Source organism: Pteropus alecto, unplaced genomic scaffold, assembly GCF_000325575.1.
Source record: "Pteropus alecto unplaced genomic scaffold, ASM32557v1 scaffold109, whole genome shotgun sequence".
Classification (NCBI taxonomy): Eukaryota; Metazoa; Chordata; class Mammalia; order Chiroptera; family Pteropodidae; genus Pteropus; species Pteropus alecto.
In genome coordinates, this window is record NW_006494608.1 from 4,216,182 (window position 1) to 4,233,656 (window position 17,475).

The 17,475-nt window shown below is 39.1% G+C and overlaps 1 protein-coding gene and 1 pseudogene across 3 annotated transcripts in view; one reads left to right on the forward strand and one right to left on the reverse strand.

Annotated features, from left to right (window-relative positions):
- The window catches only part of GLI3 (GLI family zinc finger 3), a 268,708-nt gene that overhangs the window by 228,319 nt on the left and 22,914 nt on the right, over positions 1-17,475 (reverse strand). The gene's annotated exons all lie outside the window — the stretch shown is intronic.
- LOC112473620 lies at positions 11,969-12,087 on the forward strand (annotated as a pseudogene).

Sequence of the window (17,475 nt, forward strand, 5' to 3'; positions counted from 1 at the left end):
ATGATGAGAAATAACAAATGGCATCTATAAAGCCATTAGTCAATAGCCAAAAACAAAAGAATACCCTGCAAATACAAGGAACAGAGTTAGAAAACGGCCAGTGAGACATGCAAGAGGTGGTAGTGCTTTGAAAATGTACAGCTTGATCCAAATGTTAGATGTGGTTTTCGCTACTCACCACAAAGCTGGGTTACTAACATTTCTAAAATTTCTGAAAATGATTTTCAAGCCACAAGCCTGCTTGGGAGCAGATGAAAATTTTCCATTGTTTATACACAGACATTAGTATGCAAGGTAAATAAGAGGCAACAGGCAAAATATCTAGTTCTAATAAGTTTACAGAAAGCACATTAAAAGCGCATTAGAATTCATACTTTTCTCAGTACACACAGGCAGAGTATGGGCAGACAAATACTGCTACCTTCCCTTCAAGTCTACTGTCTCACCAGGCAGGTCACAAAGCCAGCCAGGGCAGGTGAGGGCCACTATGCTTTTGCCCTCAGTCAGTTTTGTTTCCACAGTCACAACAATTTCACATGAGTTTTCCTGTGTGATGGCTAGCATTCAAAAGCAGAAATAAGGTGAATAAAAGACGGTGTGTGTTATGCATGTGTCCTCCTTTTTTACCTGACCCTGTAACTCAACAGCAAGGTGAGTACTTTGAAGACAGGAGCCACATCATGACAGTTTATCCTGTGATGACAGCCTCAAGTGAAAAAGAAATGTAATAAGAGTAAATACAGAGGCTTATACTTAGAGCCAAAAAAATAATATTCAAGTCATTTTCCGGGCAGAGTGGCAGAAATATGACTTAGCAGTAGATGTGAAAGAAAACCTAGGGATGCAGTTTTACCTCATGAAGAATGAATCAGCTGTGAAATCTGGCTGCCTGAATCCTACTTCAATCTTGTGTAGTAACAGGAGAGGCGTCACTCTTTTGTACTGTGTACTTTCATACTGAGACGCATGTCCAGGCTTAAGCAGACAGACAGGGACCACTCAAAGCCACCCCAGATAAGAAACAAAGTAGAAAGAAAGAAGGAAGGAAGAAGGCCTTGGGGCTTTATTCTTTAAATATTTGTGGAAGAATTAGCACTACCTTGTGTGGATCCAAAAGGCCAGAGAATCAATTATCTTTCCCACATCCATGATTTAAAGTGCTTCTGAAGGCAAAGGGGTGGGGAGGGGGCAAACAGTGTTGAAGTTATGGGGAGGTAGATATTTGCCCCACATAAGGACTACTCTAATAATAAAAACTGTCTGAAAATGGAATGAGAGGCCTAGCAAAGGGCTTCATTCCTTCTTAGTGGCTGTGGCAGGATTTTTCAGGGCTCTTATTAACAGATTTATACATTAAAGAATGGATGGACTCCAAGATCTACGAGACTTCCCACCTCTAGGAGGTGATGGTTCTATAAAGATTCCTCTACCTAGGGATTGTCAGTATCTATAGATTGGTGACCTTAACCATTAAGAAAAATATTCCTCTGGCAAAAATGGAAAGAGAAGGGAGGCGGGGAGGGACTACCACATGTCTTTTAATGCTGGCAACAATAATGGTAATGAATCTTAAGACATGCAGCCATACTCATTAGAAGTTGCTCTTCAATGACCCATTTTCACATATCTTGTAAGTGGTATATTTGCTCCCCATATCATCTTGATGGGGTACTGACTCCTTCCTTATCTAACTTCGAGGAAAGGAAGAGGGCACATGGCTGGGCAGAGACTCTCAAGGGGCATCTAGGCATTTCCCAGTCCAGGAGGCAAATACACACGTGGTCACAGCTTAGGCACCATCTGTAGAATGACACTCCCAAGCAAAGCCCAGGTTTGTACAGCTGATGGACTATCATTTCAGCATCCTCCTGCCTCCTCAGGGAGGGCCACCAACTCAGAACAGAGGAAATGAAATGGATTGGAAAATCTCCCCTAACTCAACATCAGCTATGTCCCACAGGCTTTGATCCCAAAAGATTTTGTCAGCATTTCACTGACCTTACCTTTTTACCTGCAAAATTTGTTTTTGAAAATTCCTAGCCAATTAAAAATCATTAGTTGCATTTGTTTTTTTAAATAATTTATCTCCAGTAAGGAGGTGCAGTGGATATAAAAAGTGATGCTGACGAACTGGCGAATTCTACAGGTTTAAAATAAAGACAGTGAGATCTTCTCCACATTGTTTTGTGTCTAAAAGAATGTTACTGAACTAGCCTGTTCTGAGCATTCAGGTTGTGAGAGAAAGTACAGGCTCTGAGTCCTGTTCTGGCTCTCCCATTACTTTTGGGCACTGTGGACAAATCTTAAGATAGAAGAATCTCCTTCAGTAGAGACTTTTCAGGAAAAAAAAAAAAATCAACATTTATATCTGGATTAGTTCAAGATGAACCTTGTGTCTGAAGACACAAGTAGAGACTAAAACGTACAAATACATGAACCATTCCTAGAAGGATGGAAGGACTTACTGGTCTACACACTCTAGGATTTGAAAGACAACAGTGAGCATTTTAGAATTAACTAATAGTAACGAAGAAATAGTAAGTGTACAAAACTTGCTAGACAGTTGACAGAAACAATCCACGTGGTGAGAAACTATTACTGCCACAGCTATAAAACAAGGTGGTTCCTTATTCTAAGACTCAAAGCTTGGCAACGCTTGGCCACCAACAATGACATGTTATGACAGCCTTATACTGAGTGTTTTTAGTCCATAATAAAGTGTTTCCAGATACTGTCATTTGTATTTCAGAGTAGTCCTTTTTCAGTGAGTTGTGTTAAGACAGAATTGTATGTTTCAGTTTTCCATCCAATAGCAAAAAGCATATGAATTTTAGAGAAAGAAAACATATATACTGTGTGCTGATACAAAAACAGAAAGATACATGCTCAGTGGCATACACACACACACACACACACACACACGTATACATATAATGTGTGTGTGTGTGCGCGCGTGTATATATATATATAAATGGGAACTTCACAGTGATGGCAATAAACCTTACCCAAGAGAAATGATATTTTCTCACATACTGCAACAGCTGCCAATGTTTCATCTTTGATTCAAGACACAAAAATGTAACATTACCACTTCCATGGTCCCATTTCCTCCTACTTGCTCTGAGTATAAGGAGGCCAAGAGCCAGGAAAGCAGAAGACTGGAGCAGTCCTGCTTCTGACCAGCTACGGAACCTTGGAAAAACTCATCTCCGAGCCTTAGTTTCCTTATCTATAATGTGAGTGTTTAGTATAGATGACCCCATTCAGTTCTGGCAGGCTGTGATTTGTGGTGAACAGAGTGACAGCTCAGGATAAACATAGTGAATTCCTCTGAAGACTTGACATGGATTCTGGGCCACAGCAGCAGTGAGGGGTCATAAGACACAGGCAGGGAGTATATCAACCAGCGTGGTTCTCTCTTTTAGCTCCTATGCTCTTTTCCCAGACTTCCAAGCTGTCCACAAGAAGCTCTTTATTTGCTTGATACGATGGTCATGCTTTCTGAATTCAAAAACACTGAACCTAATTTGGTTAATGCTCATCCTCATGCACCTCCTAAGCAATTTTTCAGAAAGCAATTTCTAGGACTTCACATGTGTATCTATCTCCATATCAAAATCCTGAGCTGTAACTCCATCATCATTAATATAAGAAAATGAAGAGAACTGGAAACCATGAAATTGCCTAGTTGTTCCTACAGGCTGCACAGGGCAGGTGCTTGAGGGTGTTTTGAGGTGCTAGGGTCTCACAGCACTTCTGAGGGTTTCCACCAAGCTCTGGGAACATAACCTGCAGTCAGACCACCCTTGCCTCCTCCCTCCAGGCACATGAGGATCTGATCTTCTCCACATAATATAACAATGGGTTCTCCCATGAAAATAATGTGCTTTCTCTAGAAAAGGCAACTACCAAGGGAAAGCACTATTTTGTTTTCTTGATCCAGTTCTTGGCTATTTTCTGCTCTACTAACCTGCTGGTTCCTTCAGTACTTCCACATCCCGAGCTAGTTGATGGGTCCCAAGGACTCAGATCTCCTTCTCTATGCCATGACAGTCAGCATGAAGTCAGGTCCCTACCCTTCTTCCACCCACCCTTAATGTTCCATGGTCAGTGCTTCAAGGCTTCTCTCCTACCAGGTTCCAAGCCTTCAAATGGGGATGGGGAGGAAGATGAATATGTGTGAATGTGAGTGTATATGAGCATGTGAGATCATGTGTGTATGTAAAACTCAGCTTAGTATTTCTTCAATATCTCTCTAGACTGAGACAGAGTCAGATCTTGACCATTTCTTTTAAGAAATGCTAATACACAAACAACAAATAACCCCAAAACTTAATATTTTAACGTTTTCCATTTAAAAGAATTTAGAGTTCATGGCAGATACACATGCACACACATGCACACACACGAAAAGGAACAAGTCCTTTTAAAAAACATTTAATATTTAAAACTCATAGTAAATCATATTACAACAATATTCCAAAGATAGAGGCACTGTCCCATCATTGGTCAATGTTCTACCCAAAATCTGACCCACCTGAAATTCATACAATCATACACACACACACAAGAAAGTAGTGTACTACACAGTCTTGCCAAGCATCCTCTTGTTTCTAAAACCATGAAAGATAGCAATTCTACACGAAAGCAATTTATGTCAGAGCAGTAGTATTAATTCTGTTCACTTACATCAGTGATCAGTTAGTGTACTTGGTTAGCATCCACATGAATGAAAGCAAAGTCACTGGTCTCATCTCTACAAGGGGTACTTTTATAATTGTCATTTTGGACAAATAGACAACTGTGCGAACCCTCCTGAAACACGTGTGTCACCAGGTCGATGGGATGAGAGAGGAGATGAGGAGTAAGCATCTGCCCTCCCTCATGTCTCCAGATCTCTGGGCTGCCAACATCTCACCCTAGGTCAGCCACTTGTTCTCTCTGCTCTGCTCCAGAAAATAGATGGGCCCCGATGTTACTGGGTGATCCTACTCATATGTCCTCAGCACCTTTTTCCCTTTTCTTCATAAAAAAAATTTGCTATCCTTAAAACCACTCCTGCTATTCTCATATTATCTTTTATAAATTAATTGAGAAAATAGAGGAAATTGGGAGCAGAATCTCTTCCTTTCCCTCCCCTCGTCCTCCAGTTTTTATCAATGCATTCACCCAGGCAGGAGTCCTCCAGGTAGGAGTTCTCACTGCCCTCCTTTGTCAGGTGAAAGGCTCTCTTTTCCAGGAAAACAATCCCTTTCTAAATGTTACTGATCCTTATCTCCAAGAGCAGAGATTCACAATGCACACAGAATCACCTGGGGTGCTTGAACTACCAGCCTCCATGGCTAAGCCAGAGCTTGTCCTACCCTACAGGCCAGCTTGAGAAACACTAGACCCAGGGAATCTGCAAAACTTCACTGCCCGACTGTCCCTGCCTTTACACTTTCACTCTTTTCCTTTACTGTCTTCCACCTGCAATCAGATTCAGACCTCCCATCCTAAAAGCAGTTTCTATCAACTCTGCCAACATTTCCAGCTCCATGTCTCCCCTTAGTCTCCTCAATGCCTCCATTCTCCCCACTCCAAGCCATCCTAACCACTAGGCCAAAAGTATTTTTTTAAGCAGAGGATAGCCTATCACTGCTTTCTTCCCACTCATCTTAAGGATGAAGATCCAACTTTAGCTTTGCAGCATTCATAGGCCTCCAGCACACAGCCTCAGTATGTCTTTCCAGTCATATCTCCTATCACAATCCTCCCTATTCTTTACCCACACCTATCCCATAAGCCACCTACATTGATTAGTATCCCCCAAATTGCCAAGAATGTCCCTTCATCCAACTTCTATTTCTGTTATTCCCTCTACCTGGAATGCCTTTCTCCTTTATCTTATTCTCCAGCCCCCAGTCTCAACTCCTGTCCACCTTAAACATTTACATTCAAAAGACCTAGCTCAAGTGTTACCTCTTCTACAAGACATGCCTCTATACTCTGTAGGTATCATTTATACTGAACCTAATAAGTGTACTGTAATTTGGTTGTCCATTTATCCAATTTATCCAATCGTAAGTTATCTGGAGAGCAGGCCCTACATTTATTAATCTTCGGAATCACACAGAGAGTATCTGGCATTTAGCAGAGCCTCAGTAATGTTCGTTGACTATGGGCAGCACATAAGTAAAAAAGAACTTTCCACTTCTAATGGCACGGACTTGAATGCAATGAATTGGGAAAATATAATGATACAGGGCTTCCTATAGTTTCTTTTCCTACATTCTGTCCCCAATCTCTTCCTGAGATTTGTTCCATTTGAGCATGCTTAAGAAAAAAGAAAAGGTTCTTATTAGACAGAAGTCCCCTGGGCAGGGTCTAGACATGAAAAGTTCTACTGTATGCACAATTTCCCCAAGACCGGACAAAAAGAAGGAAGTTCAAATTCCTCTGTGGGCTGGCAAATTTTCTATACTCATTGGCATGGCTCTGGTGAATTTGTATCTCCCCAGACAAAAGCCCAACAAAATGCTGGATGATTTGAAATTTGGAAAATAAATAAATGTCCCTCAATTATTTCCAAAAGCTTTAAGTAGCAGGTTGTGGGCATGTTTTCAATTGCATGAAGATGAGGCTTAAGAAATTAATGGAATTACACCTTTGATGGCAAAACTTCCTATTTTCAAAGGGATGTGTATTCTGCTACTTGAGCTTCTTAAAGATGTTTTTCATTCCCTTCTCTTTATGAGGTCTGCTTCATACTCATGCATTATAGCAATGTCACATGCAGGACCAAGACCATATCCTTCTCAGATCTCTCTCCAATTTGGCCAAGACCAGAATCAACTTAAATCCAGCATTCCCAAGTCATTAGTTAAGTAAGGTTAGCACAAGGTTAAGGTAACTTGAGGTCAAAAACAAGAGTGCCAAGATTCCTTTGACCATTTCCGTTGCTACCAATGGTCTTCCAACAACAATTAACAAATAAACAAATGACAAAGAGCCTCAACCCACTCCTAATGCTTGAACCTGGCATTCTGATTGATTTCAGTAGAAAAAGCCACCAAGTAACAGATAGCACTATCAAAGAATATGGAGGGAAGCTGCAGGGACCTGATAAAAATGCAGCCTGATGCAGAGAAGCCAAAGCAGAGTATTTTTCCTGAGAGAATACAAGCGGTATTACATTAACCCAAGTACTTATCAATGTACCTGAAACTTTCAATTCAAGATAGATGAAACAAAAGAAAAACTAAATTGCTTCCATAACATGTTAAAGTATAAAAGGTAAAAATAAAGCAAATACCTGTCAGGTCTCCCCAACTGTTATTTCCCACATATTTTCTTATAAGTGACAGACTGAACACACACACACTTTTGAAGATGACTGCAGAACGTGGATGCCAAATCGAGTGTGCATTTGTGTGTGCTTTGTACGCCTGAGAGTAGCCTTGTGAGAATGTGGCAGGCAACAACAGAGACTGTTTCTTACAGCCAATATAATTATAATACAGCCTGAATAAGATGGCTGAATATAATTTCAAACAAAATTCCAAAGGGCGTCTTTCAATCAAGACACACTTCAGGGAATAACATAAGCAAGAAATGCACCACCCAGATTTAAGACATTAAATTGTGGCATATTTCTCTTTAAAGAAGATGGTGCAGGTACATTTGAACGCTCTCCTGTTTTATTCACTTTCCACACTCTCCAGAGGTAATCACTAATGCTGAACTGATTGCATCCACCCATGTATTTATACTATTACTATGTATGTATGGATTTATAAACAACAGAATTCCAGAAAGATGTTCCTAAAGTTCACCTAGAAGGAAAAAACTGGAAAAGAGCCAAGAAGCATTTGAAGAGGAATGTGAAAGACAATGTGCACTATCAGACAAAACGTGTATGTTATAACATCCAAAGGAGTGTGTTATTGGCTAAAAGACAGATCAAAAGAATAAAATAGTTCAAAAAAAGAAGCTATACAATATATTAAGAGAGTGTCAGATACAGTTATTCTCTTTGGTGTTCTGAGACTCAAATTCCAATGTGGGGAGCAGGTGGTAGGGTCCCACCCATATAACAAACAATTTTCCAGAAGCCAGCAGAGTCTAAGAGAACTCAGCTCAATTCTGTCACTGTCTACCCCGAGAGAGCAACAGGTTCCACAGGTAAATGGTTCAGACTACCACCATCTTCCCCCATGCAGATACCAGTGGCAAGTCCAGGTTGTCACCTATACTAGAGGTTCCCAGGATTCCCTTCTTCAGGTTCAATTAATTTGCTGCAGCGGCTCACAGAACTCAGAGAAACATTTTACTTACTAGATTACTGGTTTATTTTAAGAGATAACTCACAAATAGCCAGATAGTAGAGATGTACAGGATAAGCTATGGGCAAAGGGTGCCAAGCTTCCATGCCCTCTCCAGGCAGCCACTCTCCCCATACCTCCATGTGTTCATCAACCCAGAAGCTCTCTGAACAGTCTTTCTGGGTTTTATGGAGGCTTCATTACAAAGGCATGACTGATTAAATCATTGGCCATTGGTGAGTAAATCAACCTCCAGTCCCCCTCCCTAGAGATCTAGGGTGGCTGGGACTGAAAGTTCCAACCCTCTAATCACATGGTTGGTTCCACAGACAACCAGGCCGCACTACTAGGTGCTTTCCAAAAGTTACCTCATTAATATAACAAGAGACCTTTATCACTCTTAAGACCTAGGAAATTCCAAGGATTTTGGAATTGGGAGCTATGAGCCCGAACTGTGGAGGAAGACTAAATACATGAGAAACATATGAGAAATATATTTTCATCATCTGAATGACCAAATATATATTTCTTGTAAATCACAATATCACTGGTATCATTTCAAATCAGTGACAGAACAACCAATAAACAATCATGTACCCTCGAAGAACTACAAATTTCAAAAAAAGATGTCAATGGACACTTCACCAAGAAGTATATTAATAAATATTTAAAAATATTCTTAACTCCCTTAATCATAAGGGACAAATTAAAACCAGAATTAAATACCATTCACAATCAACAGAAGGGATAAAATGAAAAATATCTAGTGTTGGCAAGAATGAAGAGCAAATTTGTACAAACATCTGGGTAAAGTATTAGACAGTATCAACTAAAGCTAATTATATGTATCCTCATGATGCAGTCTTTTCACTCTTCCGTTTGTACCCAAAAATAGCATGTACCAAGTGAACCAAAAGAAAAGTGCCCAATAGCCAGTTTCCTGAAGCTAAACACTGGAAGCCAACCAAGTGCCTACCAGCAGTAGAATGGATAAACAGAGCAAGCACTTGGAACAGAAGGAGTAACTGTCCAGGGCATGAGAGGGCCTTTCCAGTGGCTACTAGTATTATTTTCTTGATCTGAGTGCTGAATACGTGATGTGTCCATTTTGGGAAATTTCATCAAGCTGTGCACTCTTCTATGTGTTATACTTCAATTAAATTTTTTTAAAAAATGAGATGAAGCTTCACATTTTCTTTTAAAATATTTCACTAATGTTGACAAGTATCTATGAAAATGAGCTGTGTTTCATAAAGTGTCTCATAAATAGCTGATGGATGTATAAACCGCTACATTTCTTGGAGTCAATTTGGTAAGATTTCTTCAAAGCACAAAGATTTGTTTTAGGATTTTCGTCAAATCCTTATTTACAACTGAAAAAATAAAAGAAAAACATAAATGTGTAATGAAACAGGATTGGCTAAATAAATTATATCGCCATGAACGCTAGAGAAGAGTAGTACATGGCATGAAAAATGCCCCCGGCACATGGCTACCTGAACATGTGGTACATGTCACAGAAAATGAAGAGTGAGGGGTCTTCCAGCAGCCTGCAAAAGGCTCCGCAAAGACAGGGGTGGCTGGTCATGGACTCAGAGGGGGCCAGCTGGGGCCCATCCACCAAAGGCTCTGGTCAAAGAGCCACTACCCTTGTGGAGCACATGTTGTGTGCCCCATGCCTCTCTGTCCTGCTGCTCTCCAGGGAGGCCCTGCAAGCACACTGCCCTGCAAGTTAGACTGGCTACATTTCAAGGGCTCAACAGGCACTCGTTGCCAGTGGGTACTGTGTTGAACCATGCAGTGCTGTTAGATAGTTAGGTAGACATGAGCCACTAGGGAATAAAGATCCCACCCAAAGACTTCCCTGAAACACCCATTTTATAGTTATAAATCTAATCACCCTTGCATCCTGAGGATCAAAGGAATGAAGGAAGGGCCATAAACCAGTCGCTGGTTTAATCCCACCACAAGCACGTGCGTTATCAATCCTATGCTGACCTTCTTTTCACCTCAGCCTCATTATACTATCATTATAATATCATACCCATGCCTGGAAGTTCATAAATCTATATCAGACTAAATTCTAGGTAACCACATGCACAGTAAGCAAAGGGTTGTAAAAGAGCCAAATGTCAATCAAAATGACCTCACGTGCCAATCATTTGTAATTACCTATTATGGCCAGAATATAAGGTTTATTTCCTGAATTCTACACTCTTACAGCCCTCTTAGCTGTAACCTGCTCTTCCCTTGGAGCGTACTTTAATCAAACCCGTTTTCCTCTTGAAACATACTTTAATAAATCTTAGTTTTTCTTAATCTCGCTGATCTGTAATTCTTTACTGCATCAGTGGGGAAGGGTACCGAAGTACCCTTCAGTACTACTTAGGGTAACGATGGATTTTAGATCACCCCAATGGTAACAGTGCTAGATGGGGAGACAGAAAAGAAATTAAGTGGATTCCACATGAAGTGATAAAAAGTGAATCCCACCAGGATACACTACATTTAGTTGTCCTGTCTGTCTTTCTTTTGAAATACAATTGACATATAACAACAACAGAGAGAGAGAAAGAGAGAGAGAATAAGGAGGAGGAGGAGGAGGAGGAGGAGGAAGAAGAAGAAGAGAAAAGAAGAGAAAATGAAGAGAAAAGAAAAGAAAATGAAGAGAGAGAGAAAGAGAATAAAAATATTCCAAAATGTTAACAAAGGTTATCTCTATGTGGTAAGATTCTAAGACATATTCACATTTTTCTTTATGCATTTCTGAATTTCCCAATGAAGAGGTATTCCTTTAAAAAAAAATAAAAGCTTAAGAGAGGAAAGTTGAGATATGGGTAGTTCTAAGGTCTCAAGCTATAGGGAGCAGGCTACTAGATGTTGGTTAAGTGAGAGGTTCTCTTCATTCCTTATACTCCTGCAGGTTCCATTTTCACTGAAACACTTTCTAAAATGCATTATGTAAAAATTTTCTGTATAATGAATCATCTCATCTTTCTTAGAAAGTATAGCCTCTTTTCAGGGCATCCTGGGGAAGTACAGCATTCATACAAGTCCACAAGGGTCTCCAGAGCTCTGGTCCTGCACCCTTCCCTTGGCTGTATCTGAACAGCAACAGTAACAATGCTCCCCAGGTCCCACCTATAAATTCACTGTCAAAAAATAATGACAAATATGGGTTACTCGAGAGGCTCAGTGTTTAGGAGCCTGGTAATAAGCTTATTGTACTCTTGGTTTTGTTTCTTTTTTCCACACCAGAGAGTTTAAAGCAACTAAATTAGCATCAAAGAAATTTGCAAAAGCTCTCAGTAAAGTTATGATGAAATATAACTATATCAAACCAGATGCCAAACAGAAACTATGCAGAGCACTCTATGATGATGTTCAAGAGTTTAAAAGAGGGCCATGGTCTGGGAAGAGATATTCACAAAAATGTCAAAATGCTCCTACCAGTCACAAACACAGACTATGCCCAAGAACTACCTGAAGATAAATGTAGGAAGTCAGGTGGGTAATGGGTGATACCAGGTCTAAATTTCAGTGGATTTCTTGCTTTGGGGGCAACTTCTGTAATTATCAGCAATTCAGTCAAAACTGGGCAAAAATCTTCCTGGTCTTTCACCTAAAACTTATAGCTACCGACTGCCTTTAAAATACCTGGGGTGGTCTACAGCCATGCCACCCTGAACAAGTCCAATCCCGTCTGATCTCAGAAGCTAAGCAGGGTCAGGCCTGGTTAGTACTTGGATGGGAGACCACCTAGGAAGACCAGGTGATGTAGGCATAAAAAATAAGGGACTGTAAGCCGACAAAGTCCTTGTAATCTGTGAGGTCAATCAAGGAAAATAATTTTATTTTCCATTTAAAGATATAGAGTTGGGCTAAGTTCTAAAGGAAAAACAAGAGATGTGTTCCACTAGATTGAGTCCCCCCTAGAAGTGCTGCTGGTTGCCCAGACTTCAGAATGGAAAGTGCTGAGGCTCCATGCTCCAGTGTCAGGGTTTTTCTTCTAAACTCTCACTCCTAGATTCACTGGTGATCTCGATAACTCAGTGCAGAATAAAATAAAATAAAATAAAATAAAAATACCTGAGGTGGTTTTGAATTAACAATATGAGACTACATTTTGGCCTAAACAAAATCTTCAGTGGCTTTTAACCCAAGATAGATACATACATGTGATTTATACAAATTAATTTAAAGAGAATTATGGATTTCCCTAAGTTTAGATTATATTAACTTGTTTCTTTCAAGATCCTCTTATTTACCTGACAGCTTTCCTGTCATTTTATGTTCTAAATTCCTGGAGAACTTAAAGTTAATGTCATATAGAAAGAGAGTTTTTGAGGTGAGGAGCTCTTTAAATCAACCCAAGTTCTTCATTAAAAGAGATAAAGTGATGTGCAAGAAGAATCCTTTATAAAGTAGCTGGGTCACAACTGTTACATCACACTTTGTATGAGGTTTCAGTTTCATGGTCTCTAATCCCTGAAAGGCTCTCTTCTCAATAATCCTTCCTTCAAAGAGCAATTATAATATTCAATTAATATTTTCCTGAAGAAAGAGCTCTAAAAACCTACCTTTAGACCAGTGGCTCTGACAAATACTAGGTCATGAATCTCTTTAAGAACCTGAACGAAGAGGGCATAGGCACATGCCCATTAATAAAATGAATTGGTCCCTTTTTCTAAACCTACCCATGAACCTCGAGGGTTCCTGGGTTGCCAATTAAACTCTCCTGATGTACAAGATCGTTCTTGTACATCTCCTGATGTACGAGATCGTTCATGCACAAGATGTTGATGTTGAGGTAGCTGCCACTATGCTCAATGGTATTTGTTCCTAAATTGATGGTTGTCAGAGTAGGGGATGGGTAGGAAAAGGTGAGAGGATTAGGAAGTACAAATTGGCAGGTACAAAATAGTCATGGGGATATAAAGTACAGCATGGGAAATATAGTTAATAATATTTTAATAACTATGTATGGTGTCAAGTGGGTACTACTCATTAGGGGGATCGCTTCATAAGTTATATAAATGGCTAACCACTATGCTATACACCTGAAACTAATATAATATTGAATGTCAACTGTAATTCAAAACTATAAACTTTTTTTTAAATGGTACTTGTTTCTGACTCCATGGAGGCAGGAGCTAGGCTCTTCCATGGGTTGGAAAACTGACATCACCATCATGAGAAATATTTTCTGTAAAAATTAACTGTCTTTTTTTAAGCACATATAATCTCTTATTTATTTTTAAAAATGAAAAGTACCCCCCCATTAAAACAAGATACAAAATTATACTAGCACATGTGAAATTTTACTTATGTCATTAGTTTGCTCACGTATTATGAAGTTTCTATATTTAAATACTGAATTTCTCCCTGTCCCAATTTACCCTCCAGCAGTGTGAACACCATTGATCTAGTCTAGAATAGTGACAAACAATATTTTGTAACCTGGTCCCAATTAATATAACCACTTCTTTCTCAAAGTAAGAAAAGAATTTTCTTTTCAACAACTCACTCCCAACCCTAAACTTTTTAAAAGAGTAATAAGCTAAAGGCACTTATTTTTAACTAAATTATATAGTATTTTTCTTCAAAAAAAAAAAAATTAAAGAAAGAGATGTGTAAACTACCTTCTTAACACTCTCTTTATTTATCATCTATTATTGTCAGAAAGAGAACCAAGGTATGGATACTACATATTGGGCACATTCTCCCTCTTCAGTCTAAAAAAACCAAAGCAAACTTAAACAGGAGTACCACTTCATGCTACACCAGCACTAACTAGTCACCAGCAAAAACAAGCAACAGTAGAAATTGTCCTTCCGCAAAACTGCACACTGCAACTCACAGTATTCATCCTTTTTGATCTTTAGATTTCCCAATTTTCAACCGATATATATGCTAGTGTGTGTGTGTGTGTGTGTGTGTGTGTGTGTGTGTGTGTGTGTGTGTTTATAAGCATCTTTTTTTAAATTCACCCAGTTTTTTGGGTCAAACTGGTGAATGAAAATATTCTCAATTTGTGTGCAAGTGATCAAAGAAAGTGCTTTAGATTTATGTGGAAAGGTTTCCCATTAAGATGGTAGCTATTTTTTTCAAGCATGATTCCTTTTAATTGCGGAAAAGAGCCGAAAGGCTTTGTCAAAGGGCACATGTTTTCTATAAATCAAAACATAAATAAATGTGAGGGTATTTCACTAGGCATACATATGGTTTTCGCTAAGTACACTCTATTTATAAAACATTGTTAGCCTCCACCGGAACTGCTGTCAACATTTATAAGAAAGGAACTTTTCTACTGCTCTGAAACTTGCCAGCATTTGAAAACAAGCCTAGAAATATTAGTTTTTTAACACAGACTTGATTTAACTTAATGTGAATAAGTCACTGTGTGTTTTCTAGTTTTTAAATGCTTGGAAGAAATCTTCAACTGAATATTAGATTTCATATTTTACCAGAATATGTTTACCTTGCTGGAAGTTCCATTATTTTAACCATGCCATTGTTCTAGTCTTTCTGGAAGTTCTCTTTGTTTATAGGCAAGGGTCTGGGATTATTTTTCTTATCACTGCCAATAGAACAAATATATTCTGTGAATGGGGAGTCTTTAACATCCATTAAAGCTGAGTATTCATAATTGCCTCACCATCCTGGCTCAAAGGCTCATTTGCATGATCTCTTCCCTTTAGTTACTCTAGACTATAAACACATTTAATCAGTCCTACTCAGAGGGCAGTTCTCAAAACGAAGTTTTCTGTTAAAGGAATTAGCTATAAGCAAGCATGAAGCAATAATCCTTGACAACCAACAGCAAGCCACTGAAGGTAACAGTAACTTTAATAATAATTAACATTCTCCATATTCCATTCAACTTTTCTTTCTTGGGCTGCAGTGCCTTCCAAAACAGAATATTTTTCCAATGCTTTTGCAAACAATCCCTACTCTAGGTGGATATAAGCCAATAGTTACAGTGTAGTCAAGAGTGCTTCTAGAAAGTGCTCTTGCTTTCTCGTTTTTGTTTTTTTATTATTTCTTTTCAAGTTGTAGCTTTTCCAGTTGTAAGATTTGTCATCTCTTGGTATAGAATGCATTTGTTTCCATTTTTGAATGGCTAGAGAAAAATTTTAAATAGTTCCATAAAAATAACTAAGAGGATTTTTAAAAGTCTAAAATCCCAAATTTCCAAGTAATACAACATTTAAATATATTTAATGATGACCTAATGTGTAATTACCTATAGATGATTAAACTGCTTTGGAAACAATGTAAAAGTTTTCCCTGCTGAATACTGTCCCAATTTTACCCTGAATCCCAAAATACTTAACCCAGTTTATGTAGAGAATTCTATTTCTTTGTGGTATACTTAAAGGGGAAGGTTGCTTATAAAATGCAGATATGGTTCCAATAAACTTAAAAATGGAAATAGATCCAGAAGAAAAATACAATATTTTCTGTATCATTTATTTTTGTAATTTTGTGGATTAAGAGCTAGCTATCCTAATGGTAGGCAGTAATTAATTTTAAATTATAAGGAAAGGCAGAATTCTCCGGAACTTCTGTTCCTAATCAATCACCAGAGATCAGTGACATCATTAGAGCCTTTGATCACAGCTCCTCTTTCAAGCTCAGTTAGGACTGGATTGATCCTTGCTGGCACTAAGAATGGAGAAACACCTAGGAATACAATTCACCATGTAACATGAGAAGTCATAAGCATCTCTTCCCCTCCAGGAGAGGGACAGAGCGCATTCCAGAGCAGCCCAGACAGCAAACAATAGAGTCACCTCTTTAAATCCAAACCCAATTCAGGTCTTACTAGGATTCCCAGAGCACTTCAAGAGAGGTACAGACAATACGCTACTTTTCTTTCAGTTTGGTCTTCCTTACCCACCATACGTACACAGGACAAGCCCCAAATCCCTTCGCCATGGGGAGAAGAGGATCTGTGAATTTTTTTCCCATTCTCCTCTTTACAAAGCACTTAAACAGTTCAGAACTTCCCTTTCTACCTGTGAAATTTCACTTAATGAGTCTTCATGAAAAATGCTAGTTAGTCTACATTAACCAGAAAGATAATCCTTGAATATAATGTTGACTTCGTTAATTTCAAAACACTGAGGCTGCAATCTCAGACTGCAGCTCAGAATGCTCTAATCTGAAATGGTTACTTCGGAAATGAGAAGTTTTAAGTGACCTTTCCTACTTTAGTTCCATTGCTGTTTGGGCTTTTCCCCTCCTTATTTGTAATACAAATCTAAATGAGCTTCGTGAACACTGGTGGACCGCAGTTTATTATCTTCCTCATCAGGGGATCAATGATTTCATTAATAAGACAGATAACAAAACTGTCATATCATTGACACTGTTATGAAAGATGATCCTAGCTTCCCGCTCCGTTTTCCAAGGTCCGGAGTTCTCTGTGGCAGCCCTGAGTCCATTCAATATTTTCCACAGACAGAGAAAAGTGAAAATCCATTTTGAAACCAATTTCAATTAGGATCCAGAAGCTGTTATCACAGGTGTCGCAGAATGGGCCCGTAAGTGGAAATGTCGCCTATCCATTCTGAAATGAAACCTTATCAGGGGCTACAAAGATGGCTGGGGACAGCCTATCTGTAAATTACTTTTCGTCTTGTGTTAACTCAACCTTAGTCCTGTCATATGGAATTCTTTCCTTCCACTAGTAATAATCTAATGACTAACTAGACACACTGCCCAAATGGCTTTCCTATGGACAGAGCTGTCCTCTTAAACATGGGTACAAATGCAAATATACTTGGGCCAGCCAGGGAGCAAAGGGATACACATGCTTTAAATGACAGAACTAAAAGTTGATTATGGGAAATAAAAGAAGCCCGTCTCCACCCATTGCATTCCTGGTGATTTTTCAATTGCAAACTCCAAGGCCCCGTTATTTCATTAATGCAGCACCCAAGTCGTGAGGCTTTTCTCTCACATCTTTCAGTCTCCTTTTAGCAAATTATCCCATGACGGCGGATTTATTCAGTCAAAGACCTCAGACTTTGAGAGGCAACAAAAGAATCAAGAGACTTTCTGGTCCACCTGCCTGGCGAGTGATGAGGCAGGGAAAGTCTCCCCCAGAGAAACCAATCAAACCATTGTGTGGCACAGTCAGACCTTTTCAACTGTCAAGCCCGAG